At 39.8% G+C, this 11,496-nt stretch overlaps 3 long non-coding RNA genes across 3 annotated transcripts; 2 read left to right on the top strand and 1 right to left on the bottom strand.

The window, feature by feature from the left end:
• Positions 1–2,491, top strand: LOC111949004 (uncharacterized). Its single transcript, XR_002875014.2, has 3 exons — positions 1–1,552; positions 1,964–2,043; positions 2,122–2,491. It is a non-coding gene; the product is annotated as an uncharacterized LOC111949004 (long non-coding RNA).
• Positions 2,436–6,091, bottom strand: LOC144984456 (uncharacterized). Its single transcript, XR_013648168.1, has 2 exons — positions 5,460–6,091; positions 2,436–4,637 (listed from the first exon to the last, which is right to left on the bottom strand). It is a non-coding gene; the product is annotated as an uncharacterized LOC144984456 (long non-coding RNA).
• Positions 6,092–8,172: 2,081 nt separating this feature from the next.
• LOC144984454 (uncharacterized) lies at positions 8,173–11,080 on the top strand. The gene is made up of 2 exons (XR_013648166.1): positions 8,173–10,035; positions 10,358–11,080. It is a non-coding gene; the product is annotated as an uncharacterized LOC144984454 (long non-coding RNA).
• The last annotated feature ends 416 nt before the right edge of the window (positions 11,081–11,496 follow it).

Here is an 11,496-nt window from a genome sequence, read left to right on the forward strand (position 1 = left end):
TTTTGCGTTTGCAAAACACATTTTTTTACGTGCGTTGTGTCAAATCTCGCTTTTGTCCTATCTTTGATTTTGCTGACTACTTTGAGCGCGACTTAGCGTGATATGACTGCCACTGGCATCGCCAAAAAGAAATTCGCATGCGTTGTGTGTCATCTCACCTTTTTCCTATCTTTGCTAAGTTAAGTTTCGGTTTGATGTCACCAAGCTGCCATCAAACAGCTGCTGATTGGTCCAGATTCTAACCAATCAAGTGTCTCTGTCTCATATTGACGGTGCTCCGAGGCTGACATTGACTTTGCACTTTGTGTCGGTTCTGTTCGTACGGGGTTCTGCCGTTTTCAACCACTCTTGCCCGTTTGTCTCAGAGTAAAACCCAGAAGAAGCAGCAAAGCAACTAAAATAAAACAGAGTTTAGTATTTATTCATGTCTGTGTAGAGACCGTGTTTAAAACGTCTGCAGCAAAAAAACAAAAAAAAAAACGTCCGAGCTCTGACTCCATCCAGCTGGAAGAAGTTAAACTTTTTAAGATTTGTATCTGAACTTTTGTTTTATTTTAATAAATAATTGTTGAAATATTAAGAGAAAATAGCATTTTTGATGAATAATATTTTAAAACTTTGGACAAACGCTCACAAGTTCTAAAACATGAGACACTGGTGAAAATTTACATAAAAGTTAAAAATGCTTCTTCTGATAAATGCATTGAGTCTCCTGTGGTGAGCCATCATTCTTCTGCTTATTACTGCTGTTCATCTGATCCCAAACACGTGTGCAGCATAAAATAATATGTGCTTTAAATTTTTTATTGTTTTGTTTTAACAAACAGACCTTAAAGAAAATCACACTTTTCACTAAGATTTTGCTCTGCAGGATTCACAGATCACACAGACCTGTTGATGTAATGTCAGCAGATAAACTTTACAGTTTCAGGAGATCCTCAGCCATAAATTCACAAATCTGACTTCATACAAATGAACGAATGCTAAAAAAAAAAAGAAAGTACGAATTATTTAAAAAATGAAAACGTCTTCATCCAAAAATGAGCGTAAAAAGAGCTGGTTCAGCCTCTGAGCCTCGGCAGCAGACACCATGTTAGATTCATATGGCGATATGATTGGTTAGAATCTGGACCAATCAGCAGCTATCGTGTCAAATTAGCGCCTAAAGTATTGCGCATCAAAACAGTAAAACCGCGCTTCAAAACCCCAAATCTGCGAATCAAAATGCATAAATTGAGAACCAAAACCCACAATTTGCAACCAAAAGCTATAACCCAAAGCACAATCCTATTTCTCAGCTGCTGATTTGTTTTCTCGCCATTCCTGTTTTTGAGTTGCAGTTTTATTTTGAAATTGTCTTTTTGAGTTGCGCTTTTATTTTTTGAGTTGCGCTTTTATTTTTTGCGGTTTTGATTCTAAAACCTGTCGACACGTAAAAACAGCGACATGTCAGTCAAGGGCAGGGGAGGCGGGACATCCCTGAAATCCAGAAGCTCATTGGCTGCCGAATAACACCGGGTCTTACGTCAACAGTACAGTTTAGAATGTGCCGGTAAGTTTTTCATGTTTTTCATATCTTTTACTATATTAAACGATCAAACTTGTACTTTATTTAACCAGAGGACACCAGCACAGTCAGATGAGGAGCTCCACCAGTATCTGCTAGTGAAAAAAGATGTTGGAAATTTAGATGTTGCATGAAAAACTATCAGCATTGTTCTCCCGTGTTAGCATGCTAGCTAGCTCAATGCTAGCGGGGTATGTATGCGTCTGCACTATGCAGACAGGCAGAATTCTGGTTCAGTGAATCAGAGCAGAGTAAATTGTAGCAGACCAGCAAAAACGTGCTTTATTCCCCATAAAATTATTCCAGTATTAGACATCAATAGAATTATTAGTTTCTTTTTAATTAGGTGGTGGTTTTAAAATGGACTATTGCTGTATGTCTGTTGTTTTCTATAAGGGCCGTTGTTATGCATGCCATAACAAAAAAGGCAGGAATACTGAGGTAGCAACGAAGTGGATGTCCACAACTTCTTTAAGGTAAAGAAAACAATTTTAATCTTATTTTTTCTCTTCTTTTTTTGGTTAATTGACTTTGCTGGCTTTGTTTCTTTCCAGATGCAGGCTCCAAAGACGTCCCTGGTGTGATGCAAAGGCTGTCCAGCAGGCTTACAGACATCTCCTGTTAACTGAAAGAGAAGCATTTAAAATAGTTGTCCATTTTGACCATGATTGCATTGACAACATGCCCAGGCACACTGTCTGCTTCCCATTTCTCAGTGCCACCTGCACGAAAACAGTGACTTTTCCACCTCAAGTCTTTTGAGGAGTTTTAAAAACAGTTATTTTAATTTCTCTGAATTGTGGTTCAGAATTTCACAGAATGTAAAACACTTGACTCTGTGTTTCAAAGATCTTTGCAAAACCATCAGTCTTTTGTACAAAACACATTTAATGGTCAAAGATTAAAAAATGAAGCATTACAAAATACCAGTGGTGATTATTAGCCATTTCTTTTCTTAAGGGGTGCAGTATTTTGTAAGGCAGATGAGATCTGTTCACATTGTTAGTTTTTGTTACATCCTGCTGAGATGACATGCATAGATCAGTACATAAATGTTAATGTCTTGGCCATGGTTTTCCGATGTCCCACAAGGGTTGAACAATAGTGACAGGTCTGAGAGGAGAGAGGACAAGCCACAGAGGGAACAACAACTCCAACAGTTTCCTGGGGCCCGTTTCAGAAAGAAGGTTAAGTGTAAACTCTGAGTGCGTTAACCCTGAAATCAGGGAAACCCTGGGTTTTCCGTTTCAGAATGGGAGGTTTGTTAAACCAGAGAAAGCAGAGTAAGTCAAACCCGTTTCTGAAAGAGAGGTAACTTATACTCGGAGTCAGTGTCCATGGTTACTTACGCTGTGAACCTAACCTGGTCGGGAGCAGGTTTTATTCTCTAAACTCAAGGTTTCTGCCGGTCCCCTCCCCTTTTTCTACAGAACTCAGCGGCACGAGTTCTGACGAGAACCAGAGGGCGGGAACACATTACACCGGTTTTAAAATCGCCGCATTGGCTCCCTGTGCGTTTCAGGATTGATTTTAAAATTCTTTTAATGGTTTATAAATGTTTTTATGGTCTTGGGCCTTCTTATTTAAATTATATTCTTTTAAAATATGAGCCCTCGCGGACCTTGAGGTCTTCCAGTGCTGGCCTCTTAGTTGTTCGCAAGGTGAGGACCAAAACTTATGGTGAGGCTTAGTTCTGCCATTATGGTCCTCGCCTGTGGAACGGCCTTCCGGAGAACCTCAGGGCCGCAGAGACTGTAGAGGTTTTTAAGAAGAGGCTCAAGACTCACCTTTTTAATTTAGCTTTTAGTTGATTTTAACTGCTAATTTATTCTATTAGTTTTAATATACGCTATTTTTTGTATTTATTTTAATTTTATGCATCTTATTCTCAATTTTATGTTTTTTTTTTTCTTCTTTTTTATGTTCATTGCCCAAATTTCCGTCACACAGAGACAAGTGACAAGAATGGCTTGTCCTTTTTTGGAGGACCCAATAGACGAGGAGGCTGCATTAATTCGTAGAGAATTACATTTACGTCGTGCGAGGATTTTGAGACCTCAACTTGATTTCCCCATACGTTTTTGTTTGAGCGTTACCGTTTTTCGTTGCAGTCAATTACATATACAAAATGAAAACGACATTAGGTCTTGCTATGTAGATGTTTCATATGTCAAATATTGTCAACAAAGCCTACATCCATGACATGCTCCCATTTGACCTGATTGAATTATGTTTTTATACTTCATTTTTAGCTGCTGCCATGTTCTTTTAATTCCTGCAGGATTGCATCTACATGAAAATGAAATCAGGGACATTGAATTAGATTAATGTAACAATTACTTTTTGGAAACACAATTTGCTAGTACTGCTTACTTTCTTAATCCCATATAAACCTATACCAGTTGATCAATACAAGGGTAGACAAAAGTTCACTTTTAAAAACACAATTGCATGTATTAATATTAAACTGACCAACGTTTGCAAGAGGGGAAGGTTAACAAAAAAGTCCTCTAAACATTACCGACGTTAAATGCATTTTTCCCCAGATTGGTTCTGTACACTATGCAGCATTTCATCCAATTACACCAGGAATAACACTTCAAAAGTACACCTAAATATCGCCATTTTTTATTTCACACCTTACTCTATTTAAAAAGTTATTACAGTCAATATTTTATAACAATGATTTAAATGCAAACTTCTGCATTAACTTGAGCAGCTATGTTTTCCCACGCTAACTGTCTCTGTTTTGCAGATGCAGCGGTGTTGCTTGTCTTCCGGAATATGTGCTAATATTCACTGTAACTCTGCAGCAGCACGTCAAGTTTAGCTGGCGAAAAATACGGAGACCTCTTTTTTTCACGGTTGCCATGGTGACTTGCCATGGTGACAGAATTGATTGACCTAACTCCGATCAGCTGCTCTGAAACAGAAAACTCAGAGTTGTTAATCTCTCGATTGACCAACTCAGAGTTCAAGTTTAACCTCAGAGTTGGTTGAACCTCCTTTCTGAAACAGGCCCCTGCTCTGCCTGGTTTAAGTTAGTCTGTCGTCCAATGTCCACAGCATCCTGCACACAAAGAAAAATGTATTTAAGACAGTTAAAATCAGAATATATATATATATATATATATATATATATATATATATATATATATATATATATATATATATATATATATATATATATATATATATATATACACACACACACACACATTAAATGATACTCAGTAGCTGCATATTGTGAAAGTTAACTTCCTTTGTGAACCTGCAATCTTTAAGGTTGAGAATAAAATGGTTTGGGAATACAGTTCAGAATCAGAAAAACTTTATTGATCACACATGTGGGAAATTTGTTCTGGTACCTCAAATAAATAATGTGTTTCTGAATCATAAATTTACTTTTCTTTTTTTTTTAAATAGGGATGAACTTGATCCCAAACTAGGAAAGGTGGCACTTTTCTTACAGAAATATGTTTCTTTGTTCAATCAATCTGTAATCCCTAAAGATATATTGAGAAACCTTATAAATTATACATGAATGTACTTCTTGAAAAAAATCTTTGATTAATCCTAGTGACAATTCACGGGCAATTATTCCCAGGTTTACAAGACTGATCCTGACACTGTGGTAAAAAATTGACTTCGTTTAATCCATAAAAGTCATGAAAAGAGCTGGAAAGCCCGCTAGCATTGAGCTAGCTAGCGTGCTAACACAGGAGAACAATGATGATAGTTTTTCATGCAACAACTAACTTTCCAACATCTTTTTTCACTAGCAGCTACTGGTGGAGCTCCTCATCTGACTGTGCTGGCGTCCTCTGGTTAAATAAAGTACAACTTTGATCGTTTAATATAGTAAAAGATATGAAAAACATGAAAAACTTACCGGCACATTCTAAACTGTACTGTTGACGTAAGACTCGGTGTTATTCGGCAGCCAATGAGCTTCTGGATTTCAGGGATGTCCCGCCTCCCCGACCCTTGACTGACATGTCGCTGTTTTTACGTGTCGACAGGTTTTAGAATCAAAACCGCAAAAAATAAAAGCGCAACTCAAAAAATAAAAGCGCAACTCAAAAAGACAATTTCAAAATAAAACTGCAACTCAAAAAACAGGATTTCAGAATGGCGAGAAAACAAATCAGCAGCTGAGAAATAGGATTGTGCTTTGGGTTATAGCTTTTGGTTGCAAATTGTGGGTTTTGGTTCTCAATTTATGCATTTTGATTCGCAGATTTGGGGTTTTGATGCACAATACTTTAGGCGCTAATTTGACACCATAGTTGGCAGCTTGGTGACGTCAAACCGAAACTTAACTTAGCAAAGATAGGAAAAAAGTGAGATGACACACAACGCATGCGAATTTCTTTTTGGCGATGCCAGTGGCAGTCATATCACGCTAAGTCGTGCTCAAAGTAGTCAGCAAAATCAAAGATGAGACAAAAGCGTTTGCAAAATGTGTTTTGTAAACGCAAAAAAACGTTTTAGAAAGCAAAAAAAAAAAATTTTTGAGCAAAAAACTTAGAAAGTTTTGTGTTCAACTTAGATAGTTTTGTGTGCAACATGGTGGCAGAAATATCACTCCATAGTTCTGCGTCGTCCGGTTATTGTTTCAAGGGTTGTGGGGTCTTTTCTGTGGTTGTGAAGGCTGGCGGTCCTCGTCTGGACAGGTTTCTCATGCTGGCTGAATTTGTTGTGGCTTTTAGCATTTTTTTCTGTTGCTGTTTTGTTCTTTGGGAGCTGAATGTGAATATTGACTATCTTTAATTCGATGCTGGCTTTATTATGGCGGTTCTTCTGTTTGTTTTCTTCGTTGTTGTAGCTGCTGGTTAGTCAGAATGTGAATTAGTCTCTCTTGGACCCGTCTCTCCTCTGTGGACAATTTCCCTATGATTAGTCTCTTTTATGCAGCGTCTATGGCTCATTTTATTCACTCGGCGATCCTCGTTCGTTCCCCCGCACTTTCTGCATCTGGTTCTGCTCTGCCTGTTTCTCCCCATTCTATGTACCCCAGTGGGTCCTGTCCTGGCTTCGGGGACTGGTGTCGGCCGCATTAGTGAGTGTGTCAGTCTCGTCGTGGCCTTGTTTTCTCGGCTGGACAGTTACTTTGTTATTCTCTCTCTGGTTTGGTTTGGAGGTTGTGGGGGCTACGTGATGGATTCTTCCGGGGCATCATTTTCAAAGCCGCCACTGAGGGTGGCACCTAGGAAGTGTTCAGGTTGACGTGACTTGATTTAGACCTGTTAGCGCCTCGCAGTTCATCTTTCTGGGGATCAGTGGCCTAGTCCTCATGCGCTTTCAGTATTAGTATATATTTTCTTCAGCTGCCCATGCTGTCTCCACGATTTTCCTCCGAATGCAATATAAGGCTGAGGATGACTGTTATCGCTGATGTTCTCACTGTTCTGCCTCTATGCCTCTCAGTGGTGTCTCTTGGCATTCAGTTGGCGCTCAAAGTGTTTGTCGGTTTACCTTTCAGCAGTCATGGCAGTCCTCATATCAACTTTATTATCAGAAGCCCGGTACTGGATATTTGTAGGCGATGGGTCCCCTTCATTTTGCGAGTTATTGATGATTTCTCGGTGGCCAAATTTCCTTTGTATCCCTGGTCTTTTGAATCTCTGTGGAAGAACTTTATTTTCGAATCTGGGTTTCCACGTTGTTTATACTGTATGGTTCTCCACCCATCCGGATTTATTTTTCTTCTATGGATCAGGGGCCTGTTTATCAAAGGAGGTTAAGTGTAAACTCTGAGTTCATAAACCCGGAAATCAGGGAAACCCTGGGTTTTCCGTTTCAGAATCGGAGGTTTGTCAAACCAGAGAAAGCAGAGTAAGTCAAACCCGTTTCTGAAAGAGAGGTAACTTTTACTCGGAGTCAGTATCCATGGTTACTTATGCTGTGAACCTAACCTGGTCGGGAGCAGGTTTTATTCTCCAAACTCGAAGTTTTTGCCGGTCCCCTCCCCTTTTTAAAGACGAAGCACTATATTTGGCTTCAACCTTCATTGCCCACATTTCCGTCACGCGAGCTAAGTGACAAGAATGGCTTGTCCTTTTTTGGAGGACCCAATAGATGAGGAGGCTGCATTAATTCGTAGAGAATTACATTTACGTCGTACGAGGATTTTGAGACCTCGACTCGATGTTTTGTCATTTCCCCATACGTTTTTGTTTGAGCGTTACCGTTTTTCGTTGCAGTCAATTACATATACAAAATGAAAACGACATTAGGTCCTGCTATGTAGATGTTTCATATGTCAAATATTGTCAACAAAGCCTACATCTATGACATGCTCACATTTGACCTGATTGAATTATGTTTTTATACTTCATTTTTAGCTGCTGCCATGTTTCTTTTAATTCCTGCAGGATTGCATCTACATGAAAATGAAATCAGGGACATTGAATTAGATTAATGTAACAATTACTTTTTGGAAACACAATTTTCTAGCACTGCTTACTTTCTTAATCCCATATAAACCTATACCACTTGATCAATACAGGGGTAGTGTTGCAGTGTGTGTGTGCTGAGCGGGGTGCGATCCACGAGAGAGAAGGGGAGGGGCGATTGCAGGTGCAGATGGGGGGGGGGGGGGGGGGTGGGGTGAGCACGGATGAGGAGGACGGAGAAGGTGTCATTCCCAGAATAACTGTTTTGGAGTCATTCTTATTCCGCTCTGGAGGTTGAGGGTTTCCAACGGGAAGTGAACCCCGAAGGAGAATTCCCTTCAGCCCTGAAGGAAATCTCCCCTGCGCTTCTGACCACGCACGGTCGGAAAGACGAGAGAAAAGAAGGAAGTCTTTGCGCAGCGAAAGGTTCAACAGTAGACAAAAGTTCACTTTTAAAAACACAATTGCATGTATTAATATTAAAATGACCAACGTTTGCTAGAGGGGAAGGTTAACAAAAAAGTCCTCTAAACATTACCGACGTTAAATGCATTTTCCCCCAGATTGGTTCTGTACACTATGCAGCATTTCATGCATTTACACCAGGAATAACACTTCAAAAGTACACCTAAATATCACCATTTTTTATTTCACACCTTACGCTATTTAAAAAGTTATTACAGTCAATATTTATAACAATGATTTAAATGCAAACTTAGGCATTAACTTGAGCAGCTATGTTTTCCACGCTAACTGTCTCTGTTTTGCAGATGCAGCGGTGTTGCTTTTCTTCTGGAATATGTTCTCATATTCACTGCAACTCTGCAGCAGCACGTCAAGTTCAGCTGGCGAAAAATACGCAGACCTCTTTGTTTTCACGGTTGCCATGGTGACTCGTGATATCTGCGCTCCATTGATAATGGCTTCTTATAGACGCGGTGCGCACGCTCACCTCCGAATCAGTCCACTCAGAGTTGATTGATCTAACGCGGATCAGCTGCTCTGAAACTGAAAACTCAGAGTTGTCAATCTCTCGATTGACCAACTCAGAGTTCAGGTTTGACCTCAGAGTTGGTTGAACCTCCTTTGTGAAACAGGCCCCCTGGTTGGTTCATTGATGCTTGCCTCTCCCCTTTATGTCATCTCCGGCTTTTGTGCAGCGTGTTGTTTATTCATTCTTCGGTTGAATATGATTTGTCAATGATTGGGCCACCTGAAATTTGCTGTGGCTTTGGTACCACGGTCATCCGTTAATCTTGTGTTATTGTTCTGGGTAGTTCAATCCTGGGCCCTGTGTTCCTGTTCTGGATTTTCGTGTTTTGCGTTGATCTTTCCCTCTCTATGCTTGGAGTGGTTTGTTATGATGACTGTTGTGTCTTCGGTCTCCCTCCACTTGTTCTTCTGAGGCTGCGCCCTCTGGTTTTGGGGGGAAAGATTTATGACGAGTGGTTTCCGTATGTCCGGCCGCCTGAATTCACAGCTCTAATGGTTCGTAAGGGATCATGTGGTTAGATTAGATTTGCTTTATTGTCATTGTGCATAGTACAATTTAAGAATTCAGCCATGGAGGTTATATTGAAACTGTTTCAATGTGAGATGATAATCTTATGTGTCATCGGTTGACTGGGTAATGTTTTAATAACACTATGAGCAATTTTAACCCTGACCAGAGACATTATATCTTACACTCTCAAGCTTAGTTCAAGAGTTAAATCTTGTGTCCATTAGTTTTCTATCTGCCCTGCTTAAGCAGATGACACTCGGCTAGAGGCATCTCCTTTAGAGGCTCGTTATTCTCCGCCTCTAAATGCTAAGGTTCAGTCTAGCTAAAATACTTAAACCTACGATCCCTCGTGGATCTGAAGTTCTTCTTTTGCAGTATCCAGACGCCCTTGGCTAATTAAAACTTCAATAGTCTGTGCTTTGTTGTCCACCTATTTGAGGACCACTGATATCATAACCGGCCGACCTGCGATCCATTGCTACGTGGGATGTTGACCTTCCTAATCTACAAATATTCTTGGTCTTTGGTTACCCTTCCATCGCCTGCTCCTCGATGACCTTCTGAAGGTGCGTCCCTCTGGAATTGTCAAAGGTTACTTCTCTTACATTAGTGTACATAAAATTGGTGTTAAGATTTCGTGCAGGTTCTATATTTCTCTATCAATTCTTTCCTGGAATTTGTGATTCTGGCGGTTTTTATGGTGCAATGAATCCATAAAGGGACTTTTACTTAATTACCTACTAAATTTCACTTCTCAGAATTGTTCTTTAAAAGCACTGTTATTCCATTTATATCCAGAATTTAATACTGAGCGGTTTCTGGGTTATTTCTATATTCTTTGCCGAGACTAATTATGCTTTGTTTTTATCTATTGCATTGCATCCTGAGCCTGCGAACCCCTACTTCCCTGTCTGCTCTCCGTTTCCGGCGAATGATGTCACCCCTGCATTCCTTGATCTGGTGCTGCAAAGACGTCTGCTTGTCCTGCGGTCTTCCGTCAGACCTTTACACCCTGCACTCCCTGAGAATAGGCGCCGCTACGACTGCTGCTCTTCATGTTCCATCATCTCCGCTAAAAGCAATGGGAAGGTGGTCCTCCTCCGCTTTTCAGAGATATGTTAGATTAAATTCTGATGAAATATTAGCGGCTCAAAGAAAAATAAGTCTGGTTTGAATGATGAATATGTTAAGTCAGGTGGAAGCCGAGAATGAGGAGTATTAACTGCATTGGTGTTAAAATTGAATCAGGTTGTGTAATCTTGTTGGCTCCCCTTCATTCTTTCCTCTCTCTTCAGATAGTGTGTTCCCCTGGTGAACGGAAGCGGCCCAACGGTCAATGGTGCCGGGTAAACACATAGCAGTCATACTGAAAATGAAATGAAGTGAAAATGGAATGCCGCCGAAAACACACCTCATCTTATTTACACACTGATTATACATTCACATTTTCTTCTTCTGGATGATTTTGGTGTTGGGGGTTTTGTTACCCGAAAGTGTATGGAAAAAATAATTGTCTCAAGGAATTGAACGGAGCCTTATGCCAAAACGAAGTTGAGAATCAAATTGTGAATGGCAACCTAAAGATGTTGTGAAATAAATATTCTTCTGCAAGAGTTGTCTGACTGAAATTATGGAAACATGACAGAAGTCCCTCAAAATCCTGTTTTTCTCCACGTTTTCCTGTTTAGCTCTTGGTAAATCAGCAAACATCTGCAAGAACAGAAAGAAAACTTTAAAGAACGACAGACTGCAAAAAGCAGAACAACAGCAGAAAATACAAATTATTTTCTAACACAGCATATTTTTAAATATACACAAATAATTTGATTGCTAAAAACAGTTTTTTTATGTGGTAGAATTGTTACATCAGAGTCTTCAATTTAGACCACAAAGGTAACTGTCAAAAACAAGAAAGCAGAAATCCTTGTAGAATTTTCTCCTTAAAAACATTCTCTAACTCATTTAAGGAAAGCTGAAGCGTGTCTACGTAGGTCATGAGCTATAATCTCTTCAGAGGTTTTTGGATC

This window comes from Oryzias latipes, chromosome 16, assembly GCF_053564925.1.
Source record: "Oryzias latipes strain Hd-rR chromosome 16, Olatipes_Hd-rR_3.1".
Lineage (NCBI taxonomy): Eukaryota > Metazoa > Chordata > Actinopteri > Beloniformes > Adrianichthyidae > Oryzias > Oryzias latipes.